Genomic DNA, 27375 nt, shown 5'->3' on the forward strand with positions numbered 1-27375 from the left:
TGGTCAAGTAAGTTTAACATATCTGTATGTGTCACTGCTTTCGTTTCATGCTTCCTTTTCTTCACCTCTCCTTACTCTGCTTTTCTCATTTCTCTTCTCACTCTCACTTCCTGCTTTACTACTCTTTTGTAACTCCCTCACTCCTTCTCTACTACTCCCCTACCTTTACTACCTCCATCACTAATTTTTTATCCATGTGTCTTTCTCTGTATCCATATGTCTTTTTAACTGCCTTACTCCTTCTCAGTTGTTTGCTTTCTGTCTCTGTATCTGTCACTCTCTGTTTGTCTGTTTTACCCTTAACTTCCTTAACATCTCTGGGGCAGATTTACAAGCCACCTGCGCCACCACTACGTCACTTTTCTTGACGTACTAGTGGCGCAGGGTGCTCCTCCATATTTACAAGGAGAGGATAAGCCACTCTGTGTGTCTTTTCCTCTCCTTGTAAATACAGCCAATTCAAACGCAGCACTAAAATTAGCTATTATCTTTTTTGATAGGTTTAGGGTACCTATACGTAAGTACTGATGCAGAGTTTAAAGTTTAATAGGACTCTCTTCCCTTCATCTGTGAAATGTACACCATCTCTTTTTTAACCCCTTCAGTGCCACGCCCTTTCCCCGCCCTGTGCTGGGCGTTGCATTAGCGGGCGGGGTTCATGACGAGATAGTCTCGTCATGGGCACAGCGCAACCGCGCTCCATGACGAGACCATCTCGTCATGGGCACTGAAGGAGTTAATTACTTTGCCACTCCCCTATCTTTGTCAGGGAGTCTCTGAAGGTTTAATAAAGTAGAAAAAAATGTTTTTTTTTTTAAAAAAACTTCATTGGGTGCGCGCAGGGTGCGCGCACCCCAAAAAAAAATAATTGACAAATAGATTCAAAAAACAAGTTTTTGTGTTCAGATTTTAGGTGGCTCTAAAAAGAGCCCTTGAGTTAATGTAGGGATAGAGGAAGAGAAAAACGGAAAAAAATAACAAAACTATGGCCTAGTGCAAGGGTGCTCCTCAAATTTTCTCTGAATGAGATCAACACTGCTCTCACCCATAGTAATAAGAGTAGCACAATCCATGCAACGTGTACTCATCCTCCCAAAACAAGGACGAATATCCAGAGGTGTGTAAGAAGGTGAAGGCACCATCACAGAAGAAGTGCTCGGCTGAGCTGCCAAAGATGTGCTTGGCTGAGCTACTGCAGATGTCGTCGGCTGAGCAGGTGGAGGGTTTGCTCCAGGAGCTTGACGAAAAGTCACAGGATGCATTTTCTCAACGTGCCTCATCATTGTGTGAATACTAAAAGAGTACTTCTTATTAGCATTTCCACGTGACAAGATGCGGTGACAAAGTATGCAGGTGACCTTTGGTGCATTCACCTTCTTTTGTCCCTCAGGAAAAGTGAAAAACTGCCATATAAAGGAGTCTTTCTGCTTCCTCTGCCTCTGTCACTCAAGAGTGTCCTGCTCACTCTCAGAAGGTGGCTGGTGCTCTGCCATTGTCTCACAAAAACAGAGTAGCTCCTTCTCCAAGGGAATCAGAACTAATAATGAGGGGAGTGGGTGTAGTTTTGGAAGAATCTGGAACTGAAAGTACTTTGAACCAATGAAAAGTGATGTTTCTTGATCACATGACTTGCCATGAGGGGATTGGGTGTGGTGTTGAAACAATCTGAAACTGAAAGTAATGAAAACCAATTAAAAGTGTTGTTTTATTAATCACATAACGAGGTGCGCGCACGGAGCAAGCTCAGAGCGCGCATGGTGCAATTACGCATGCGCAAACGCGCACGCGCGCATAAGTATTATGCGCGTACGTAACACGCATACGCAGCACGCGCGCATGCGCGAACGTCAGTGCGCGTACTCTACACGTATACGCGAGTGTAGCGCACGGAGCACGTACGACGCACGCATGCGTACGTACGCATGCATACTGGGTGCGCGCTGCGAGCACGTACTAAAACGTACGTATGCGTATGTATATAACGTACGCATGCGTACACAAAAAACGTACGCATGCGTACTAGGTGCGCGCTGCGAGCGCGCACTAAAACGTATGTATGCGTACGTAGATAACGTACGCATGCATACATGAAAAACGTACGCAAACGTACAAGGTGCGCGATCTGTGCGCGCACCCTAAAAATTTATAGAGAAAAAAAATAAGAAATAAAGTGGACATAAGTTAATATAAGATATTAACTATGCTGTTCAACTTTATCCAAATTCAAAGAAAAAAAAAAATGAGCCACACCAAATTAAAGGATACAGACAATTTATAAATGTATACATAGGGAAATTTTTGCAAAAGAAATATATAAAAAATATATTAAAAAATTCTAAAATTAGCATTTAAAAAACCTTTGAAATTCACTGAAAAAACATAGATTTCACACACGTTATAGTTAGGAATTAGCATTTAAAAAACCTTGCAAATTCACTGATAAAACCATAGGTTTCACACACGTTATAGTTAGGAAATAGCATTTTAAAAACCTTACAAATTCACTGAAAACACCATAGGTTTCACACATGTTATAGTTAGCTGGACATTTTACTCGTAAAAAAACCAATGAAATTCCCCCGTTATAGTTAGTTCAGCTAACTATAACTCACGCGCCCGCAATCCACTGCTGATGACGTCACATATTACATCACTCATGACATGGTCAGTGACATCACTCATGACATCACTGATGACATCTCAAATGACATCACTGATGATGTCATCCATGTGATAAATTAGCGCATCTTCTCACACCCTAATATAACCTTTGATACACCAACTCAAAATTTAAGAGTTCCATTCTCAAAACTATACATACTGCAATACCAATAACTACATACCCACTTATTAACTCTTTGGTCTACCTACACCTCCAATCATTCAGCTGTACAGTCACTCATACTTACAGTCACTCCATACAAAACTATCTTATGCATTTATACACCTATATAGACACTCACACACCACCAATCATCCATAGAGGTACTCTCACACCTAGTCAGTCATGTAAATAATCACACTCCCATTTACTCACCTATGCGGTTATACACACTCAAGTTCACTTAGTCATAAAAATAGTACCACATTCTTACGCTCTTATAGAATCATTCATACAAGCACACACTCATCCATACAGTCACTCTCACAATCACACACTCTCACATCTACCCACTTATATACTCTTACATGCATATATACTGCCTTTCACATATGTAGTTAGTCACAAATGTACTACTGAGATATACATTCAATCCCTAACACACCCATACATACACTCACTCAACCATACAGTCCATCACAGATGCACTCTTAAAACCATGCACCCATAGAATCACCCACTCACACATCTATGCATAGAGTGACACACACCCTACCCACACAAACACTGACGAACCCATACAGATACTCAGACAACCAATCAATTACCCATATAGACACTCATATAGCTGTTCTCAAAACCATGCAGCCACTTATACACCAACATACAGACACATACAGACATTTACACAGTTTAGTCACTAGCCTGCAGTAAGATACATTTAATGACTCACTTATAGAATCATGTTATGCACCACAGAAAATCATCCATTTACACACTTGTACACCCACTCATTCTTCAACAGGCCTTTCCCTATATATATTAAACATATTAAAATTGTTAAGAAACAGATACTCAATGGATGACGTCATCAGTGATGTCATCAGTGATGTCATTTGAGATGTCATCAGTGATGTCATGAGTGATGTCACTGACCATGTCATGAGTGATGTAATATGTGACGTCATCAGCAGTGGATTGCGGGCGCGCGAGTTATAGTTAGCTGAACTAACTATAACGGGGGAATTTCATTGTTTTTTTACGAGTAAAATGTCCAGCTAACTATAACATGTGTGAAACCTATGGTTTTTTCAGTGAATTTGTAAGGTTTTTTAAATGCTATTTCCTAACTATAACGTGTGTGAAACCTATGGTTTTTTCAGTGAATATATATATATATATATATATATATATATATATATATATATATATATATGCTACTGGCAGTTGCCAGTAGGTAGTTATAATTAGGACTGAAGATTCCATAGGAAAGTGCTTTTTGCTTTGCCAATAACTATGGCCCGCTTGATGAATCTCCATGAATGTTTCACAAAAACGTCCTCTTTTTGATCCAGCTGCTGTGTTGAAAGTTGCGGGGTGATCCGTCAAGCAGGGATTGAGAAAAAAGGGGGAAGGTCCAAAAATAAATTTTCCCCATATTATGTTTATGGGGATTTTTCATATTTTGCACACGGCTACCGCCTGAACTGTTCAACGGAATTACACCAAATTCGTCAGAAAAATAGATGTTGGTCCAGAAAGCGTGCTTTTTGTAACTTGGTGTAAATCTGTCCTGTAGTTTTTGAGATATCTATCTTTAAAAAATATAGATATCTGGGAATTTGAGTTCTTGCAGTGGACTTGCGGATCCTACTAAAATTTGATTGGCTGCCAATACTTCAAACAGGAAGTGTTGGCAGCAATCTTAGGACAGGCCTTGAAGCAGAGTGCAAGATAAAAAAAATAAAGAAAAGGAGGCAGTGTAGAAATACCCTGACGCCCAAGATATGGTGTCGGGGGAACCCCGGTGACGGGAAAAAGCATTTATTTTTTAAACAAACTTTTGCTTTTGCACTTGATTTAAAATAACCCCCAGGTGGGCCAGGTCCCAATGTCATTGTGAAAATGTAGGATGGGGTGCACACTGCCCCCCTCCTAGGGCTTATCAAAACCCCGGGGACCACCACCTCCCCAGGGTTATCTTAAATATTAATGTGGGCCTTGTCCACTGAGCCTGCCCACAGCCCCGGGGACTGTCACCTCCCCAGGGCTATTTACAATCATGTGGGGAGCCTCGCGGATCCCCCAGCCTCGGGTACCGCCGCCTCCCTAGGGCTAAATAAAAGAATATGGGGTGTCTTGTGGACCCCACTGCCCCGGGGACTGTCACCTCCCATGGGCTAATTTCAATAATAATGCACCACCTCCCTGGGGCACACAGTCTTTTTAAATTAAAAGATGTAGGGGAAGTCCTATGACCTCCTCCGCAGCCCCAGGGACCACCACCTCCCCGGGGCACAAATGCAATAACTAAGGGGGTCCGTTGTGGACCCCGGCTATGGGGTCCACTACTTACCCAGGGCAAATTTGAATATGGGAGGGGGGCTGCGATGCCCCACTCCTGGAGCCCTAGATGGCTTTGGGGTCCGCCACCCTCTAGGGATGGCTCCAGCAATGTCCTAGGGTGCCAACACCTGGGACATTGCAGTTTGCTATGGCATGGAAGGAGCACTGCTCCCGGCATGCCATAGCAAACAATGTGCTCTGCTTTGAGCAAGTGAGAGCATTTTGCTCTCACTTGCTCAAAGTAAAGCACACTTTGCTTTTACGACCAGGGAGCTGCTTGTCAGCAGCTCCCTTTGTGTAAAAGCAAGGCCGGCTCCTGCAGGAGGCGGGGAGCATGTAAGGACCACAGGGGCCTTCAGGCCCCCCACAGTGTCCAACGTGGGAAATGTGGGTGACCTGGTCACCCACATTACAGGCCGGTCGCCAGGGATGGTGTCCCGGGGCCGAAATCATCCTTGGGAGGGGGTGCCGCGCGACCCTCCTCCCTTTATAGAAAAGGGCAGACCCGGGGGATGGGATCCCCAAGGCTGAAAATGGCCCGGAGGGGGCCCGCGTAGCCCCCTTTCAGAAAATTGCCCTGGAGGGGGCCCACATGGCCCCACCCATTTTTTTCAATTACATTTTTCTTTAACAGGGTCAGGCCCCAGGGGATGGGGTCCCCGGGGTTCAAAAATGGCCCATGGAAGGGTGGGCCACAAGCCCCCTTCCTAGAATATAAAAAAGTCAGCTACTCGCTGGAGGCCCCACCCACTTTCTCAACTACTCTGCAAATGCTGAGGTTCCTTAGGGGACAACAAGGCCTCCTCTTACCTCTGGTAAGCCCCACACAGTAGGATTGATGAGAGGTGGTCGTTGGCCACGCCCCTTTCTCCACCACTCTGCAAACGAGCCTCTGAGCACACTGCTGGTGGGGGATGAGGTCCCCTTGCCTCCTGAGGGCTTCAGGACAAAAGTGGACTTCTTCTTCCAACGAGTAATATGCCAGGAGGCACGTTTACAGAGTGGTGGAGAGAGGGGGCCTGGCTTGTGATGACCTCTCAGAAATCCAGCTGTGTGGGTCTCACTGGAGATGAAGGGAGGGCTAGTTGGCCCCCAAGGGTCCTCAAGATCCAAAGGGACTTCATCCCCGAACTAGTAGTTCACTAGGAGGCTTGTTTGCATAACATAAAAGACCATACTACACAAACCGTTATATAGACATACAAAATACGCACATTGCACAAATGACTGATTCACATATAGATATGTAATAGTTAATAATATCCAAAACATGAGTTCTATGAACAGTAGTCTTGTCATGGAACTACCAGCTACTACATAGGCTGGCTCAAGAATAAACTCAAATTGCACATCATCAGGTATAAACCTCAAGGAACAAATACATACAAATCACACAACAAAATAACATAAAAAATCATAATACACAAAACGTTTATAAATGTACACTATACACACATTATATAGATAAGTACCTCAAAAAAACAAATATATACAAATATTTAAATCTCAACAACATCAATACCCATTACAGGATGCACAAGTAAGAGCTGCACATAGTTATATTTCAAACTGCCTGCGAAGCTCACACTCGTACATCTATAGTTTTTTTATAAAGAAATTCTCACCTCTAAACTGTATACAACGATTATTTTTATTCACTGCGATGTGGACTTGCCTACTGTGGACTTTACTTGGGTTGGCCAGAGAGGGTTAAAGTGACATCAGTTGCTGCCTTTTGTAAAGGCATACGCTTGGTAGGATGCGTGGGAAAGGCATGCATGGTAAGGGCATGCATGGTTCCATCATACATCCGGTGAAAAAGGCTAAAACTCAGCAGTTCAAAGAGAAAACTTCTAACCGTGCGCTCATCACATGTCCTTAACCAACTTAATACAATGGCTCTCATTACGAATGCCATTGTAATTGATTCAGTTAAAAACTGTACTTAAATGAATGACATCAATGGCTGAACGTTGGACATGGCACCTGGTCATTGCGGTTGGCAACCATTTCCATGTCCACAGTAAACAATCAGTATAGGCAGATCATTGTTATTACTTTTGAATGTTTTCTAGTCATGATCAGCATAAACTATTGAATATATGCCATGTTCCTCCACTCACAGTTGGCTCTCCATGAAGCTGGCCTTCGTGGTCACCATTTGTATGGTGGACATAGCAGCTATTGTTTTGCAATGTTATGGGTGGTGTACATGTACATGGCTTTGCAATTATTTTATAGTTGTTGTTAAGGTGCGGCATTATGTGGCAGAACTTCTGGCAGTAGACAATATACTGTGGTTACACTCCCTTCCATTATCAAACTTTTACATGGTTCCTACAAATCTTCTAGGACTGTGTATTAGGTCAACAAAACTACACAATATAGACACTGACTTTACTCATATCATGAGCAAATGTAGGTGTGACTAGCTCACAGTACTACATCTAAACTCCTAAACCTCCAGAGTTGTAGATGTGGTCGGTAACCTTGAACATGACCACTCTAATAACCAAGGAATTAGTGGAAACAGAGCTAACTCATTTGCTTGTTAGTTTTGCATGCCCAAAGTGGTACAAATAAAAAGAAACAATACTGCATTTTCAAATATTTATTGAAAATACCTTATCCTTGTAAAACAATGGGAACTACGATTTTCAAACAGAAGAAACACATCCTTGTTATAAGCATTGGTGAATGGTGAAAAATGCAAACAATTCCACCATGTCAATTGTTCCTAATGTAACTACTATCTATCAATAATACTTCTACTCTAATGAGAGCATATACCGTTCCACTTCCAAGGAGTCTTTAACAAAGGAAGGGAGTGGCCTGTGGAGTACTCAGAGAACAGCTGTGCAACCAGAGGTGGTGTCTGCCTGACAGACAGCTTCCATGAGGTGTGGTGACTTCACCTGAAGCTTTACCTGGAAGGAAGATGCTATTCCTTTAAGTGAAAGTGCCTAGAAACCTGCTGAGAGAGTGAAGGATCCTGCCAACCCTGCCGGAAGTTTGACTGTCCAGAGAGAGCCAGAATTATCTTGACCCCCGTTGTTTTGTGCATCTGACAAAACAAAAAGACTTGGGACAGAAATCTGTGTTCCCCGAGGAGCCTGTGTGCCATCTATCCATATGAACTTGTAACAAGAATGTATGCTTGGATAGAGTGTGCCACAGCATCAAAGTATCCGTGCCCAACTAGACTGCTCACTGCATCGATGAATTGGGCCCAAGAGAACTGTGCTGTTGCATCAAAGAAATAAACATGCTACTGCACTGGAGAACTCTGCCCAAGTAGACTGTATTGCTTAATCGAAGAGCAGTACCTGAAAGGACCATGGTTTTGCATCAGCGAAACTGTGCTTGAGGCAGATTGCGCTTCTCAGAGCCTGTGTCCAAGGTGCACTGCTGTGAACTCTGACCCCACAACCCAATGCCATACCTTCCCCAACTCCAGAAGTTGTTTCTAAACAAGTGTATCCTGCATCATCAGTGGAGCACTTGCACGCCTACAAGGACACATGGCTTCTGCTGCTGTCTGATGTGGTCTCTTCCCAGTTGTGGGAAGAACCTCCAAATGAAATATTGCATTCAGTAAGAGGGAGCGAGAGGTGAGTGTGCTGTAGGTTCCAGCCAGCCACCTGGGAGGAGTAAAACACTCCAACTGTGGTGAGAACTGTACATGGGGACAGTTTGAGATAAAAGAGTGCACACAATAATCAAATCTGAACCTGAGCCATGATTCCTGCGCCAGTGAGGTCGAACTCAGAATGGCCTGACCTGCCTAACTGCACAATGGAAGGACCCCAGTGAGTTGTACTTGGGCCACTTTTGCGGAGCAATATTAGGATAGACTCCTTTATATCAGAGGCAAACAATTCCAGCTCCCACAGCTGAAATCCAATAGTATACCTTTGCTTTTGGCCCTTTCAATGTGCTCCGACAAGGTGATTTCCATAGCAATAGATACATTTCTCCCTTACTCTTGCTCTCTATGATCCATGAGCAAAATACAGGAGGCTTTGAACTATTAAAAGATACAAGGATTATTTGCCTTTCCAGCACCAGCATCATCCCACTTTCCTCCCCAATTAATTTCCACTTCATTAGAAACCTTTTTGATGTTGTTAGCAGTGGACAATAGAGGAAAGGCAGGGCTATGCAACTACATCTCTGACAAAGTCTCTTAAACAAAAGTTCAGTTCCAGCTGGCTACAGGATCTATCATGTATGTATAGTCTCTCAGCTTTCCGGGAAGAGAGTAAGATACCCTTAGTCTCCTCTCCACCCTCATGTAGATAGGAATTAAAATACTGATAAGCCTCTTAATGTTTAAGTTGATATTTATAACGCTGTCAAATACAAAGGCTTTTCGTTTTATTTTTAACATCTAATTTGTTTTGTAAAACAGAGGAAACATAAATGAAACTATGACCACTCTACAACAAGGAAGCACATTTTATTTTGCTCAAAAATCCAGCTGTTTTACAAAATGTATATGAATGATCTCAGTTTGATCCTCTCTTGCCATCATGCATTGTTTGAAGTTTTTTCAGTTTTTTAATGCAGTGGCATTGCAATGGCATTATATGAATGTGGAACAAGTTAAGTAAATTATAATTTTCCGTCTGCCTCTAAGTTGAAAGAGTGCTTCATGCTGCACTGATGTGTTGTATTAAAAAAATATGTCTCTCCTGAGATTAGAGGCAATAGCACATAAAGTAATCAGTGGAAGTGCTCATTTAAGACACAGGGCCTGATTAGGATGTTGGATGGAAATCCATCCGACAGATTGTTGGAGGCTTTCCGCCCGACATCGAGGGTTTGCCTCCGACTACCATATTATGATGATGGCGGTCGGAGGGAAACCCACAGGGCGATTCCGCTTCTCTTCCAACGGGCTCACATGAATGACAGCAGAGCCAGCCTCGACTCCGCCGTTGGGATTACAATGTCGGTTTCCGACAGCCTTTCCATGTTGGCCTTTCTTACATTAAAAGGCTGTCGGAAAGTTACTTTGGGGGACTCTTGCAGGGCCCCCTGTCCGCCTAGCCCTCCACTATGGGGCTAAGGGGGCACCAACATCCCTGCACCATGTGGCAGGTAGCGCACACGGCGCAGGGATGTTTACAAACATCCATTTTCCAACGGCAGCTAGTGCTGCTGGCCTTTTCCGCCCGCCGCACAAGCTGCCATTGCAAAATGGATGTGTCCGACCACCCAAAGGGCAGTCACATCCAAATTGTGAGGAACCACCGACCTATGGTAGGGTGGTTCCAGACCGCTACGGTGTCAGGCGGACATAAGTTCGCCCGACATCGTAATGAGGCTCTCAGACTTTACTATATTTTGGTCTGACTGGCATCTTATGCAGTTGAAGAGCTGCAGCAGTGCTATTTTATGACCCTAGACAGAGGCAAGTGGTTGCTTTCCACTAGAACCTTAAAGTAATGTGCTGCTTTTGGCTCGAAATGTAGCAGCTTTTTGATAATAGATAAAGTGTCTTTGAAGGACCATGATGATGTTGACCTCAAAATTAGGTGAGGTAATGTGCTCCTAGCGGATTCAAAGTCATCATCAAAATAGACCGCATAATTAGTATCTACAAGTCTGAAGATTAGCTTTAAAACCAGTGACGTTATAAGCCTTGAAACTTTGTTAAATGTTTTAAGTGTTAAACAGAAGGCAAAAGTAATAGTTAAAATGCCTGATAAATCACTACAGGGGTATTAGCATATGGCTTGCTCAATCAAATGCAGGAAAGAGTCTGACATGAAGTCAAATTTCAGAGTAAATATTCTAACTGCTAAGTAAGAGGCAGTCTTACAAGGGTCTTCTACCAAGAGTTGAGGCAGATCAGATTGGCTCACTCCCAACTTCTGTCATCATGTCAGTAGTTTTCTTGCAGTTTTGACTTCTGTGAATCATGCATCTCTCTTTCTCTCTTTTGCCCAGAAGATTGAGTGGTTCTTGCTGCTGTTTCCATAACAAATGCTTTTTTTATGGGGAAAAGTTGTTAGTCTTGTGCCCAACTCCCAATCTGGAGGACTGGTGGATCAAGCTTCTTCTGGTCTCTACCCTTTGACCTGTCTGGCTTGGGCATCCCTGCCAGGAGTCTAAGCTTCTGCGGGTATAGCTCTCCAGGTCCCTTAGACGCGCAAGCCCCTCCCCCACTTCAAGGTGGCGATCTCCCAAGGAGATATAGCAAAATACACTGTGAAAATCGCATGGTCGGCATAAAGTGATCAAATCACTATACAGATTGACAAATCAGAATACAATATTAATATAACATAATCTTAAACCAACCCTTAACATTATCTTAGCATCTATCCCTAAATAACTATCAATAAAAGCCCTTCAGATATGACAATGCACATATCGTTACATAAAACAATGACAGTACCATACTATGAATACGCCTACAGTGACAGGCAGGAAAAGCCTTAAGACTGTTACAGAGAAAAGGAAAACGTCCGCTCTGGAGTTCTTCGAGAGGAGCATGTCAATACAAAGCATTTTGTAATTGCACATTTTGCTACATGTAATGAGCAAAGAAATTAAAATATACATTATGGCTGCATAACGACTCAAGATGGAGTCAGGACTGCTTTTGGCCTAGTGCGACCAAGCACAGGAAAATACAATTTTGGAAAGTGCAGTGCTTTTGAATTGATGTGGAAATGTTTATAATGTTAGGCACACATTTGTGTAAATCAGAATAATTTCTATAAGCAGCATATGTAGACACGACTAACAACCACACATTTCAGTAATGTAACACAAAAAACACAATAGCGCATTAAAACAACTTAGTGCATCATTAACACAATAGACACAAATATTCTTGTTACACATTACTACCGCAACAAATTTGCTTTCATACTTCTGTGGTATAAGTTATTTGCACCAAGCACTGCCTTACTTACTACCAATGACTGGAAATAACTCATTTAAAAAAAATGCCCTACCTTGGCCCGGGGCTGTCCGCGCAAGCATTGTAAAATTTGGAAGAGGTGGGCGAATTATCGGGGCTTGTGGCTGGAGCCCCCTGTGGTGACTGAAGATATCCCAGTGGGATTAGGGCAGTGCTAGAGGGGTGGGGTCTGCGATCTGGGGGTGTGGGGCCACGGGGCGTGCAGGGGCGTTCCGTGTGGGATGGTCCTCTATTAGAGCGAGTAGGCCGTCATTCTTATTCCGTTCATTGGGCCTTGGGGGCGGGTGGGTGAGCGGTTCTCAGTGAGAAGAGCGCAACTTGTGGGGGGGAGTGGGGGGGAGGGGTGGAGATCCGAGATTACACTTTAGATCAAAGAATGTTTTTGTTTTGTTTTTTTGTTGTTCTTTCTCTTAAAAATGAAAATGTCCTTTGCGGTGTTATTACTCTGTAATTTGATGCTGCAGCGGCCTCTGGGGTACAGAGCCCTGTGTATACTGTGCAAATGACAAATAAAAATCTGTTGTTAAAAAAAAAAATGCCCTACCTGCTTTACGGCTTTAAAAAAGATATTCACATTGAACTGGTGACTTTACATAATGATGACTTTCTATATATCCTTTACTGCACCCATTTGCTTTCAAAGACAAATTTACGTTCTTCTAACCAAGGTGCCAGGTAATTTACAAGATTGTCATTATTTCTAATAATACGGGTCATTATGATATTGATATTTGCAGTACTGCTTGCCATAAAATATTTATTGTTTGAAAATTGTATAACATTGTACAATTATTGACAGGAAACAAAGGATGGAAAATAGCCTTGATTTTGTTGTTAGTTGCCTTGAAAGATATTTTTGTATCGTCTTTCACACCACTCAAGGGTCTAGCAACCAAAAGTGCAACAGGTGCAGCGGCACCGGGACAAGGTGACTGAGGGGCCCTCTGTATCCAAATTATTGCTGTATTTTACTATGTAAATAGCGTAACAATCACTTTCCTTGCCTGAAGAAGGGCCAATGACACCCTAGTTATGCCGCTGACATTACTTCTGGGGTATTTATACTTCACAGCTTGATGTAAGGCTAGGCTTGGCCTAGAGCCTGCAGCATACTATATGCCAATGATTCTTGCTTGATCTGTCCAAATCAAGAAATCAAAATGTGTTTGGAAATAGGGCTGTATCCTCTGTTTTCTGCTCCCCCATATTCTACTCCCTGTCTGCTACCTATGCAGAGACATAACAAAGAAGCTGCTTGAATATTTTAGATTTGCAGTTAATTGCTATATGTGGCTGGCAGCAAGTTCAGCGCCTAACAATCAAAAGCTAGCAGTGAACCGAGCTTACAGCGAATCAAGTAAATTATGGCCAGAACATGGGTAAGACACAATACAGAGAAAGCACGCCTGTGTGCATATGTGGAGAAAACATGTACTGGCTTTACTCACACTGCATCTATGTATGTGTGGTAAACCAGTATTAATGTCGCTGCATGTGCTGTGCCTGTGCTAAGTATGTGATGGAAGTGGACACTCAATTTTATTTTATTTTTATAAGATAGACATCTACAATGAGATCCACTTTACAAAGAATCCAAATTATATAATCAATACATATTTAAAAAACATATTAAAAAGGTAGAAATGTCTAAACACATCATTTCATTCACTGGGTCAAATAAAAGTTGCTAAGTTTCTTCTGTTGAGCGAACTCTGGGGGATATTTAAAAGAAAATGCTGGAGCGCTGTGTTACATCAAATTTGGGAACAACGCGCTCTGACATTTTGAAAATGCAGGCATGCACTATATTTACACAAATACGGCGCACCCCTGCGTTTCCCCTTGCGCTGGCACTCAAAAAGCTGACCAGCACCAGCACAGGCCCCCATGCACCATGTTACAAGGGTGCCTGTACTGCAGGGGAGATTTTTATGTGCATGAAGGGACACCTTCCTGCACGTAAACAACCAATAATGGCAATTTGCTCCTTCTATATGTGCTGCAGAATGCACACAGAAAGTGCAAAAAGCGAGGAGAAATTAATAATTTCACCTTGTATCGCCATTCTAAAACCAGGTGTTACCTGGTGTTAGTTTTTGGCACTGCCCCAGCCTTGTAAACCTGGGGCAGCATCAAAAAGCAATGGGTGATGCCGTGGAACACTCACTGCAACACCGATTGCCCTCCCCTTTGCCACAGTAGACTGCAGTGGAAAGGGGCATATTTACAAGGCAGCACTAAGCCACATTAAGTGGCTTAGCACCACCTTGTAGATATGGGGAATGGTGCAACGCCACCGGAGCGTCAGAAAAAAAGTGATGCTCTGGTGGCATTAAGGGCTAGTAAACATGCCCGCTGTGTTTTTAAAGAGGCAACAGCAGTTTATATGCAATGCATGGCACACCTATAGAACATGTGCTTAGGCTTGTCTCGAGTCCTTGCAGAGATTACAATCTATAGTCCGGAGCCATGGCCAACCATGCTCCTGTAATAATATTTAATGGCAACATTTTCATTCGAAACAGTATAAACAAGCATTTGCAATTCAATAGATCTCAAATTTAATAGAGTTTGAGCTATTGGCAATGCAATAGTTTAAACTCTCGCAAATGCAAGACCTATTGCATTGGAAATATTTTTTTGTTTACTAGCGCCCATGCAGCACTTTCACAGTTATGGAGGCCATAGCAGAAAAAAATTGAGATTCTAAATACGTATGCACCGGAGGTCATGGCAGAAGATACCTGAAACCCAGAATGTGTGTGCATTGGACAGAACACACCTGAGGCTCTAAAGCTGTGTGCATTGGAGGTATGCAGGTATATGGTAATTCTGTCAAGCAAGCCTACCCAAAGGGCAGCAGAGCACTGTACGTGGTCAAAGAAAACCATCATAGCAGCAGAAGAAACTTGAGACTTTAAACGTGTATGCACTGGAGGTCAAAGCAGGAGGACATTGCAATATGCGCATGTGCTGTGTGATTAGAGATGTGTGCACTTGTGAGCAGCATATCCAACTGTGTGGCAGGTCTGGGCTGTGTTGGATGTGTGTGAGTTGTTTTGTGTAATGTGCCCTAGTGTGAGCTTGGCAATGTTGTCCACATTGTTCTGCTAAATCTTACAGTAAAGCTGGAAACCAATGGAGGCAGTGATTGAGGAGAGGCACAGAGAACACTGGCTGCAAACGAGAGGCGGTCAATAAGACAGCTCACAGCACTGAGGGAAGATGAAAGATAAAATATCTCATCACTCCACCAGCGGCTAGGAAGCTCTATTTACAATATAGATATGGGGTGCTTCCACTTTGCTGCTTTGCATCCAAGTGGAGAGACCAACAAACGATCCAGTGTCCGGCATGTGACTACCCCGAGGAAACAGAGCTCCATGTCTTTTTCAGTTGTCCTGGTTATCAGAAGGCAAGGAGACGTTGGTTGGTTCAGATTTGTAGGAATCTTGGCAGTAGGCGCTGCCTTGAAGCATTCAGGATACTGAAATCTGACTCAAGCATTCCAATAGTATACTCGGTGGCTGGTTTTTTGTTTTCAATGTGGTGCACTAGAAGGGTCTATTTGAGATCTCGTAACAATGTATCTATTGCCCTGTAGCAAATGTGATAGTACAGTAAATCCACTAACCTCCTTGCTGTTTCATGTATAGTTTTATATATAAAAGCTTTTTGCTCCTTTTTATACAGAGGATCTTTTTTAGTTAATTTATGTATTTATTGCACCATGCACTTTTCAAAGTCAATTGTGTAACCCCGGTCCAAATTCTATATCTCAAAACTTAATGTATTCCCAAATTGAAAATATGTGTATAATTATTACTGTTTTTTTTTTCCTCTTTTAACTATGACTGACAATATGATGAAATTTTAGATGTAAAATGTTTGCTCTGTGATGTACTTTTTAGGTCATTTTGTCCGAAATAAAGTCTTTTGAATTGAATTGAAAGATGAAGTGGGAAGACCATTGACAGCTGAAAAATGGGGAGAGACTGGACCTTTGTACCATAAGGACATTCTAGGTATCCCTTCAGCAGGTGAAACCTACAGGACTGTGGGGGAGCACCGATCCTTGGTCACATACAATTCATAATCTGGACACCCTAGCAGGAGATGACAGCGGATGTTTCTTCCGGCGATGACAGTAAGAATAACACATCTTATATAAATCACTCTTATCCCATTGGGCAAGCACTGATGTAAGATGTTAGCACTGCCTATCTCAGTGGTAACACAGTTTGATGGCTGAAAGGCTTTGTCAACGCCATCAACAGTCAACTCTGCAATTCGCAGGCTTTATAAGCAGAACTCTGCAGGAAGCACATTAACCCACTGTGTTGTCTTAACACAACAGACTGAACTGACCGTTTTTTTAACTGAAAAATATTACAATAAACGCATTTTTTAATACATAGGAGAGGCAGAAAATGTAGATTTTCACTGTGCTAGGGTATTTCCCACTGTGTATGAAGGAGGTAATCTTTAAACCGGTTTCAGTTCAGACTCCACTTCTCTTTTTGTGAAACTCCTCAAATAAAGGTGACATTACATTGCACCCTCTTAGGTATGTGTCAGAGGAAAATGTCCTTTTGTAAAAACAAGCCACTGGTTAAAAATGCAGAACGACTTTTTTTGGGACAAGGTAGTCAGCCCCTACTTCCTCTCTGCACCTGCTGACCCCTCCCCTCCCCCTCCTTCCTTTCTTCCTTTCATTCCTCCCTTTTACACCTCACTCCTTTAGTGAAAATACTTTTTTTTTTACACTTCACTTAAACACAATCCGCAAAATCTCAGAGAAGCACAGTTTTTATTTAACTGTTTCTTTTGCGATTGCACTTTGCATCATTTAGTGTTTTGGCTTCCAACTGAAATTAGGGTGAACTATGCGCCAGTACCTGGGAACCCTCCCAAGGGAACTACACGCGCACCTGAATATGCCATCCCTCTCTCCTGGGGTCACTTGCCATATCTGCATGTGCAGGGGCAGACAGCCTGGCTCCAGCGTTCACTGCTCTGATATGGCAACATAGTAATTATGATGTGAAACGGTTGGCAGTAAGAGAGACGGGAGGTTGGGAAATACAAGATATCCCCCCTCCCTCGCCCTTGTGTGTTCTTGACTGCCCACAGAAGAGTTCCAACATGAGGAAAGTATAGATAGTTAAAACATATTAAAAAATATAATAAAAATTTGCAATGCAATAAGTCTTGCATTTAAATGCGAGACCTATGGCATTGCAAACAAGCAGCCGTCATTGTCCTGGCTGCTTGGAAAGTGAAAGCGTGCATAGCGCGCTGAATGTAAGCAAAGCATGTCGTCGTGCCTCAAGTAGGAGAAACTCAATAAAGAAAATAGTGCTTACAAGACTAAATAACATTTATCGTGTGACAACTAAAGTAAAGAGGCCAGTCTCTATGGGAGGTTACAAATGAAGACAAGGCGGTACTAAGGAGGGACTAACAAGCCTATTAATTAATCAGAAGCCAGCGTTTACGAAGGACAATGACACAAGTCAATGACACATATGGGCAGAGAGTGGGTACGGATTCTCTTCCATGCCCCAGTACAGCAAGTCTTGCAGAGCAGTGCATGTGCGCTGACTCTAGGCTCGACCTAAAAACGGCAAATGCCATGTTCCAAATTACACTTTAAATATGGTTTAGGATAAGACTCAGAACATGTGGAAACTATTAACTTCAATTTCCTTTTTACCTGCATGATATCATATCTTGTTCCCTTCTAATCTTGACACTATGTTTTAAAAAGTTCTTAAGTTTAAAGCAGGTCATTGCCGTAAACTCAGCCCTGCTCTGACTAAAGTGCTGGGGTTCTTTGTTAAAATTCATATACTAGGTGTTAGCAGTCCTGAATTGGGCAAAGGCAGCTAAACAGAGTAGGCTTTTAAAGGAATACTTTTGTTTAGCAAAAGCCTGTGGCCTCATCGAAGGACTGCGGCCAGCCCCTTAACACAAATACCCTGGAGTCCCATTTCCCGGAATAATTTTACAACCGGAGCAAGGGAGTTTACATTACAAATTGTAGAAAATATTTTCCTCTCCATTTTATGCAGAAAATTACAATATTTGATATCCATGACCAATGGCGTAAAGTAAAGTTAAAGGGATTTTAAATTATACACAGACAGTAAATGGGTAAAGTGTCTGCGGCCTTTAGCCCTTTAAAGTGATAAGAATGCGTTGGCAGGTGCTATCGCGCTACCTGTTAAATGCAAGATGTGTTGTTTCACAGAAAGGTTGGCAGATAATATTTTGCTCAAATAAGGATAACTATTAAATCATTCCAACTTCCTTCTTTCTAAGCACCCTTTAAAATTTCTCAGTTTATACAACCCTTAGCATTAAAGATCACTTTACTCTTACTGATGTTAATCTTTGGGTAATGGCTGTCAGTGAACCTCTGCAGACAATCCAAATGTCACTGTAGCCCCCAAGGAGTGAGGTCCAGGATCATGGAAGTGTACACTGTTCTGCGGTGTGAGGTCAACTTGCCCTGATGTTGCCTCTGCGGATCCTGTAATCTGTGTGAGGAAGAATCACACTGCTAATGCGTGTACCACATCCCTGATTCAAGTCTGAGTGAGGCTTGTGCTACTGGGGCCTACTATGCTACTTTTCTGTGAGTGTGCATGTGAGAGAAGCTTGCATTTCTACTTTCAGTGCTGTATTAGTTGCATGAGGGACGCTTGCCTGTCTGCAACCGGCCCTGCTGTGTGTGTTGCAATTCTTAGGGTGGTTTGCACTGCAGTTGACCATGCTTTACAGACAGGATGTTTGTGAGAGAAGGCTTCACTGCTATAGCCCATGCTATATTTACAAGAGATGGTTGCATTTCTGCTATCTACGCTGCACCAGTGCTGCATGTGTGAGGCAGTATTGAAATGCTGCTTTCTATGTCTACTTATATTGTGTTTGAGAAAGGTTGGCTCTCTTGTCAATGGTGGTTATACTGTATGACTGTAAGGAAACTGCTCTATCCACATAGCTCTTTAAGGGTGCTAAAGAATGTTAGAGATTGGACAGACGACCTTAAATAACCTGAGCGTGGGTTCTGAGAGGAGGGGTAACCTAGGATGTTGCAATACAAGCTGAACCTCCTCCATGTAGGTAGTTTTTTTCTTAAGTTTGGAATAAATAGTTACAACCACAGACTTTTGAGTGAAGTACTTAACAGTAACCTCAGACATTTGTTGTCAATGCTATGCTGCACCTGTTCTCTGTCTGAAGGAAGTTTGCACATAATGTTAGCATGTTTAATGTGTTGTTGCTTTTCTTTGATTTCCCAGCAGGCACTGAACGGCATTGGAGGTCTCTGGGCTCCCTTTCAATCTTTATTTACTTTATTTTGCTGATGGGCACTCCACAGACTCTGAACTCGGCTCCAACTTGGTTAATGTTTGGTCTCCAGGCAACCGCTTAAACACTCCATCACACACCCCAAGCGCCATCTTCGATGGAGGCTTTATCTGCCCGTTGGTGCTGCAGATTCACAGGTAACAAAGCCAACATCTAACTAAGGAAGCTTTTAAAACATTTATTTTCCCCAAAAATGGTGTTTAGCTTGTATTATTTGGAGAGCCTGGCCTGCACGCCATCCATCCATCTTTGTGCAGGTCTTCACATTTTGCTTTGACACAGTTTATCGCTGTTTTGTTATTTAAACTCTTCTTTGCTTTTGTTGCTGTGCCTATTTTTGTTGCCTTTCTTCGATTTCCCAGTTGCTGCTTGATGGCCTTGCAGGACACTTTGCTCCATTTTAATCTGTTCGCTGCTCCACTTCCCTGCTGGACTCTGAGTGGCCCTGTCCTTGGGCAGAGCTCTCTCAGCAGAGGGCTTTATCTGCTGCGGATGAGCAGTGGGGGCATAGAAGGTGTGCCAGCAGCAAGAAATCCTGTGCACTGTCTGGAACTTAGGTTATGCCTCTTATTTTCTCCACAAGAAGATGGGAATCAACCATTTTTTATCTCTTCACTAGTCCCCCAATCTGGCTCGCAAATATTCCTAATGCCAGTGACAAAATTCAATCCCACCCCTACTACACTTTGCCACAACCAGACAACCTGGATCACATCAAAAGATGCAGTGTGGTGCTTTACTCAATGTTCAATCTCTGGTTAAACGTGCTTTGGAGGTTAACAATGTCATCAAAGACCTGCCTGACTAACAGAGTAAGCCCAGACCTAGCTTCTGCTATTCCAGACAATTATAATATCTTTCACGTAGACATGTTCTGAGTGGAGTCCCTGTAGTGCATCTCCTATTCTGTGGATTCTCAACTCCATGTCTAATATCTAGCTGCTAATGTCCCAATTAATTCCACCTGTGGTTTTAAAACAATTTTAGTCTACCATCTCCCAGGCCCTTTCAGACACTGTAGGGAGGCATTCTTGAAACTTGGAATTCATTAAAACTTAAATCTCACAATGTGATATTCCTTGGCCATTTGAATACCTGCGTAGATGATTCTTCAGTATCAAACTGATTGCCTCCTGTAAGGCTTTAATCTTAAGCCAATTGATTACCAGCCCCACCAACGCTGCCGGACATACGCTAGTCTTGCTTTTTGCTGACCCTCAGAGCTTTAATTATGAAGCCTTGCAACACTTTTTGTGACGCAACGGTGATGTAAAAAATGCACCATGTTGCGCCATATTTACAAAGTGACGCATCTAAGCAGATGCATCACTTTGTAAAGCCATACGCTACATTATACCTGCATCAGGTGTAATGTATGCAGGGTGGGCATTCCCCCACAGAAAAGTCTCATAGAAGTGGCGTAGTGAAATCTATGAGAAGTTTAAGTCCCCTATGGGAATAGAGAGCCCTAGATATCTTCCATACATTTTGTAAAAGTAGGGGTTTAGAGATAAATTCACAGAAAACCAAATATATGGCTTTTAATGCAGCAAACACCACACAATTGAATCCTCAGTTAGACGGGAAACCACTAGAGAAAGTGACTGTCTTTGAATACTTAGGAACAACACTTACTGAGAAAATGGACTGGAGCACACAAATTAAGAAGGCTAGCCTAAAGTTGGCCAAGACAACAGGGGGGGGGGGGGGGTAGCAAAGATGCTTAGGAAGTGCACTCATGAAATGGTTGGACCGGTGATGGAAATTTATAAAGCCCAAGCAAGAAGGGCGGCCTTGTACGGGGTAGAAATCTGGGGCCATCGGCCATCCTATCCCCTTTCTAAGAATGAAAATTCCTTTGCCAGGCAACTCCTAGGTCTTCCCAAAAGTACACCACTTACACCACTTCAAATGGATCTTGGGGTTGGGCCAATTGCAGAGGAAGTTGCCCTTAGACCCCTCTTACATTGGCGACGTTTATGGAGTACCTCAGAATTAGTAGTTTTTAGAGAAGAGCTGAAGGAAGTGTTAAACTTCCCTGTAAATTTAACACTTCCTTCAGTTCTTCTCTAAAAACTACTAATTCTGAGGTACTCCATAAATGTCGCCAATATAAGAATGGTCTAAGGGCAACTTCCTCTGCAATTGGGCCAACCCCAAGATCCATTTGAAGTGGTGTAAGTGTACGTTTTTATTTCCTAAAGGTCTTTGGTCATGGGATTTTACTAGCTCCCAGTAGCCAGTAAAATCCCATGGCTGGCCTATATCAAAAACTCTTTAGAAGCTATGGGGTTGGGTGACCTATGGGCTAACGCTGAAGGAAGCTACTTGTCATTACCCAGGAAGGCCCTTTCAAAGACCTTTAGGGAATTAAAACTTAATCAGATAAAGAGGAACCCTGTGACTGGTATATTAACTGCATCCTTCCAAGAGGTTAAAGAGCTATATAGGCTAGAACCTGCTCTTGACATCATCCAGCCTCCCCTTGCTAAAAAGCTCTATCTACAATTTAGACACGGGGTACTGCCATTTCGAGCATCCACAAACAACTGGGGGGGCACTCTGACTCAGGGTTGTCCGGTCTACAATAATATATCGGAGACGGACCAACACGTACAATTTGTTTGCCCGGCATACAAGAAGGCTAGACACGAAGGTTACTACAGGCATGTAGAACCCTCAGAACAAAACACTGTGTGGAGGCTTATAGGATACTAAAATATGACACTAGCATGCCTATCGTGTACTCAGTTTCTCGATATTTATTCTCTATGTGGTGTGTACGCCGAGCCATTTTAAAATTAGGCCCCATCTAATTCGAATATCTCATCTCATTTTTATGATTACAAACTTTTATCAACCCCATCTTTTTCATATATTAAATGTCACAAATGTGTATTTTCATGTATTTTATACATTTTAAAACTTTTATTCGGAATTCTTTGACATTGTAATGCACATGCACTTTACTTTTGGGAAACTTTAATGTGTGAATTGTGTCGTACCTTTTATTTATGCTTTTATGGCCATAAGGCCGAAATAACTCTTGAATTGAATTGAATTGAATATTCGATTGTACTGGTGATTCTTTTCACATTTTTGTCATTCATCATTAATGTTATCTAATTGCACTCAGCTGTCATAGTGCATTAAAAAGAGTATGCAAACTGTGATCCTGAATGGAATGGGGGGTCGGGTCAGTGAGCGTAGGGGCGGGATCAAAGGCATTGCTTAAAAAGATAAAACATTTTGTAACTATTTGGTGGTATTTCGCCTTCAGGTAACTACATATTAAATAATACACACCTTTAAATTAAAAATAAATTCAAGTTAAACGTATCATTGAGAGATGAACCATTTACGTTATGAAACCTCATTTGGTAAATGTGATCACTGCACGTTAGTGTATGTAACGGAGAGCCACAGAATTGAACTATGGTTGGTGCAGTGGTAAATAGTGACTTGTGTGTTCTTAGTGTTATGATTTTCCAGCCTGTGACAGAAAGAACTGTGAATATGTAAGTCAATATTTTAAGCTTGCATTACACACAGTATAAGATACCTGCCACAAAGAGAATAGAAATGATTTCAAAATATAAATGTTAGTAATATTCAGAATTAACCCAGTGCAAATATTTTTTAGAATTGTCAATTAAAAGCATGCACTCCACGGGTCTGTTTGTAACACCCTTGCAATGCTGCTAGAAAATAATACATCTTTGTCCTCAGGAGGCTTCAAGTGAACTCCATCAGTGAATTCCAATACTGACATCCGAGCAGCCATTACATTTGCAGATAGCCAATTGTGCTCATCTGCATTTCTTTCAGGCAGTAGACATCCTGGCAAGAAGGCGTGTTCCTTGTTTAGCTGTCTGTCCCTCCCTCGACTTAACAGCACAGGAGACCCCCTCTCTTCCACTTCAGCTGAGGCATCTCAACATTCGTAATAAACCGTCCCGGGAATGTTATCTTTAAATTTTTTGAAGTAGGGGAATTGCTTTGTCAAATTAATTAAGTATGGGCAGGTCGTGCCCCTCAAATCCCACCCTCTTCTTGTGAACACTGAAGATCTTAGCTCTTACTGGACTGTTGTCAGCAGGGCCAGCTTTAGGGCAGTGCGACTGGTGCAGCGGACTGGGCGCTGACCTGTGGACGGGGCACCCACCTCAGGGGGAGCGCTGTGTTTAACAATAGCTTATGGTTGGAGAGATGAGGGACACTTTTGCCCTGTGGTAGTGAGAGAATCCATGGAGGCGGCTATGGGGTGCAGAGACACCCAAAATCATTGTCGCACCGGGCGCCACCAGCGCTAAAGCCGGCCCTGGTTGTCAGGTTCAATTCTTGAGCACTGCACCTGTATTCACTTTCCCTGGAGTTTTTCTTATGCTCAGCCCATGCTGCAGCCTTATTCTGTAGCATAAGGTGAGCAAAGGGTAGCCTTATTGAAACCTGATTGCCTCTGCGGACTGAACTGAGGGCAGTCTTGCTTCTGACCTCTAGCAGTAGTCATTTTAATTGATCTGACCAAATCAGACAGGGAATAATTCCAACCATAATATTTGAACACTAGTCTGTGTGTTCCCAAAGCACATTATAGATCCAGGTGACCAGAGGGCGTCCCTCTCCCAAGGTCTACAGGGTATGGATCACTGCATGTGTTGGGGGCTCATTACCTGTTATGCTCCAGAGAGAATGCAATGTCGCTAGCAGTTGCCCATGCATCATGAATTAACCAGGAGGATTATTGTAATCAAGGCAAAATTGCACGAATGTGAGGAGCTGAAAGTCTGAAAAAGGTCATCAACTCTGGCGAGAGTACAGGAGTGCCATTCCGGTAATTGTTCAGCCATGAATGGCCCTTGGGGGCCCATTAGGCCCTCTAGGGGAGCAGCTGAGGAATACAAAATGACCTGTTTGGTCATTGTCGGTCCCTGGCCAAGCATTTAGGGTGATCCAGACATGCAGAGACCACAACTGTTGTGGCTGAGTGGTAGGATGGAGGAGTCTGCAAAGCATCAGAAGGGGGAGAGGCCCACTCCAGCACTTGTCTCATACAAGTCTTTGCCTGCTAACCATTGGGAGACCCATTGTAATTTTGCCGTGAGTTTTCAAAGGAGGGCACGCTCAATCCTCTTTGACCCACCGGTAACCACAGATTGCGAAGGGACAATCTCTGCCTCCTGACGTCCCATAAAAGGTCGCTCAGTAGGTGGTCCAAGTCCTGGAAGAAACGGTGGTGCAGGAACACTGGGACGTTAACAAAATAGTATAAAAGACGAGGAAGGATGATCATTTTAGATAGAACGATTTTACCTGTCAGGGCAAGTGGCAGTTTTTAAAAGAACTGCATCTGCGTTTTGAGGGCTGTGAAGGCTCACTGCAGATTACCTTAAAACAATTCACGTTGGGAATGATAGGTCCTGATCCCTAAATAGCAAACTGCCGCCATCATCAATGCCAGGGGGGTGTCTCTATGTGGATATCCTGGGGAGGTGCGTCTTGGGAAAACGCATGAGGTCTGCCAATTTACCTGTAGACCCATGACACTTCCGAAGTCTCGGAAGGTGGCGGCGCTGGAGGAGATGTTATGGGCAATATCACAAACATATAACAGCAGGTCATCTGCATAGAGTGACACTATGTGTGTGGCTCCATCCAGAGGAATGCCCCACTGTTGGCCTTCCATGCACAGCCGGTGGGCCAGGGGTTCCATGGCAATGGTGAATAAGATGGAAGATAGGGGACAACCTTGCCATGCCTCACAACGAATTGGAAATGGGGGTGAGATTAACTGTCCAATACGACACTGAACAATGGGTCTTGATACAGTAATTTGGTGTATGCCTGGAGACGGTGACCTATGTCTACTACCCGCATGTCTTCAAAAAGGTAGTCCCAGGATAGGACTCAAATGCCTTTTCAAGGTCCAGTATGAGACTCACTGCCTGTGGAAACCGCAGCGAGGCCTGATCAATGATGTGGAACAAGCATCTTAAGTTGAGGGATGTGCTCTGTCCTGGCAGGAAGCCATTCTGATCAGGGTGATTCTGAGCCGGGAGTATTTGTAAAATTCGGGCTGAGAGGACTTTGCCTAAAATGTTATAATCGGCACACAACAGCTCTATTGGGGGATAAGGGGAGAGGTGTGTAGGGTCACAATCTGCTTTTAATAAGGATACCAAGAGAGATTCCTGTAACGAAGACGGAAGGGTGCCCCTGGTGAGAGCTACGTTGTACTTTTTCACTAATTTGGGGGCAAGGTGGGTCGAGTACTTATCCTAGCACTCAATAGGGTTCCAAGTTTTTGGGTGGGCCAGATCATGTATGGCCTGCTAGACTTTGGTCACTGTGATGAGACCAAGCTCTTCACTTACTAGGGCATTGATGGAGGGCAGCTGAAGAGGATGCAGTGAGAGCCTTGCTGCATCTAGGGTGGAGATAAGAGGAGCTTTATATAATGCTGCATAGTAGGAGCTTAAAAGGATGAAGGCTTGCTGACTGGGACTGAGAATTCTCATCTGCCACAATGGTGATGTTGGTTATAGGGAAACTGTGTGTGTGCTGTTGGGCTAGCTATGCAAGTAGATGACCAGGTTTATCTCCAGTGGCATGTATGCATGCCATATAGGCTGTATAATTGTAACATCAGAGACGCTCCACGGCTGTCACCTGGTGTTTCTTAGTATCCACCAGAGCCTGCCTTGCCTCATCGTCTAGGGGTGGGCGGTTATCTAGTACAGTGACTTCCTCATCAGCATCATGAAGGGCCCTCGTTATTTCTCTGTGGATGCCTGCATCATTTTGTATACAGGAGTCCCTAGTCGCCACTTTAAAGATGTCCCATTTGACAGCCCGTCTGGTGGCCATTACGTGGTTACCCTCAAAGTAGGGTGTAATGTGTGTGTGTGTGTGCGAAGCCTCGCAAAATATGGAGCCATCAAGCATATCCTTGGAGTGTCTCCAGGTGGGGACAGGTGGATGTTGGGCACCCCATTCTGTATCAGCCACATGTGCTGCATGGTCCGAGTGGATGTGGCCCAAGTAGTCAGAGTGCTGGCATTGTGATAGTGTGTCCGGAGAGAACAAGAAGCAGTCCAGTCTGACATATAAATTGTATGGGCCAGATTAGTGTGAGTGTAGTTGAGTATGTGGGTTGTGAGAGTGCCATATGTTGGATATGGATCACTGTTGAGCCCAATTGGTAAATTGTGGGAGTGCTGACATGCTGAGACCTGGAGAGGAGGGGGTGGGAGCGTTTTAGTGTGAGATCTAAGACATTATTATAGTCACCTCCTAAAATCCAGGGGATACCCACCCATTGAGCAAGGATACAGGAGAGATCCGTCCAGAACGTTGCCTGCTCCAAATTAGGCGAATATATACAGCCCAGGAGGATGGGGTCGCTCTCCAGGCATCCCTCCGCAAAGAGATATCTGCCTGCTTTGTCAATGGCTGAATGAAGTGTTTGGAACAGGGTACCTGGGCGTATCCACACAGCAGAGTGCCTCTGGCAAAATCTGAGTAGGATGTTCTGTGGATTGTCCCCGCCACCGTCAGGCGAGGTGCATGAGCTTAGTGTGTGTGAGGTGAGTCTCTTGGAGAATGGTAATGTGAGCTTCCTGCCGCTTAATGCAAAAGTATACAGCATAGCGCCAGTTTGCTGAGTGCATCCCCCTCATGTTTAGGGTAAGGAAACGCATAGTGCATCTAGTGGCAATGTAATAGCGTAAGGTGTGCTAGGGAAGGAGGGGAGGGGACAGGAATGTGTTGGCATCCACAGTGGCCAATGTCATTAGCTTGTCATAGTGGGGTAGGGGCCGCATGCTGTGAAGGAAGTAAAATGCATAACAAAGAACAACAACGAACCAACAACCAGAGCCTGTGGTAGAACACC

Source organism: Triturus cristatus, chromosome 11 (assembly GCF_964204655.1).
Source record: "Triturus cristatus chromosome 11, aTriCri1.1, whole genome shotgun sequence".
In the NCBI taxonomy this organism is placed as follows: Eukaryota; Metazoa; Chordata; class Amphibia; order Caudata; family Salamandridae; genus Triturus; species Triturus cristatus.